Source organism: Bos indicus x Bos taurus, unplaced genomic scaffold (assembly GCF_003369695.1).
Source record: "Bos indicus x Bos taurus breed Angus x Brahman F1 hybrid unplaced genomic scaffold, Bos_hybrid_MaternalHap_v2.0 tig00000871_arrow_arrow_obj, whole genome shotgun sequence".
Classification (NCBI taxonomy): Eukaryota; Metazoa; Chordata; class Mammalia; order Artiodactyla; family Bovidae; genus Bos; species Bos indicus x Bos taurus.
The window spans coordinates 31,302-31,982 of NW_020867312.1; positions in this window are offsets into that span (position 1 = coordinate 31,302).

Here is a 681-nt window from a genome sequence, read left to right on the forward strand (position 1 = left end):
TCACATATTGTGGTTTTAGTTTATATTTTCCTATTGACTAATGATGGTGAGTACCATTTTCATATCCTCATTGGCCATTCAGATACTCTTTCTGTGTCGGAAGTCCTGCACCTGCAGGAGCTGGCGTGGTTTGGCCCTCCCCCGGCCCCAAGGGAGTGAGCTAGAGGTATTTCTTGCAGAGTGTCCAGGTGTGGGGCAATAGGAGAGGAGTGGGGAAAGGGGCTGGAGAGCTCTGAGCCATCAAACATCAGTGATGAAGTTGTGTTCTTTATGATAGTATTACTCAGGTCTGTGGTGATGCTGCTGCTGCTGCTAACTCGCTTCAGTTGTGTCCGACTCCGACGGCAGCCCACCAGGCTCCTCTGCCCATGGAATTCTCCAGGCAAGAATACTGTAATAGGTTGCCCTTTCCTTCCCCAACTATGGTGATGAGGAAATAATAAATCTGAAATAGCCAATATTTACGTTGTTGTCTACACCTGGAGAACAGGTAAATAAGTATGCAAATGAGATGCTGATTATCTTTAACTCCTTGATCTGGGCCAGGAAATCAGCCTTTACATATGATATGGCCTACTTGGCTGAGCTGTGACTGTTTTACAAGTGAGAACTAGTGATAGAATTTCAGAAAAGAATTCAGTGTTGACACAGTTCTTTTATCCATGGTAGTAAACTAAGTAC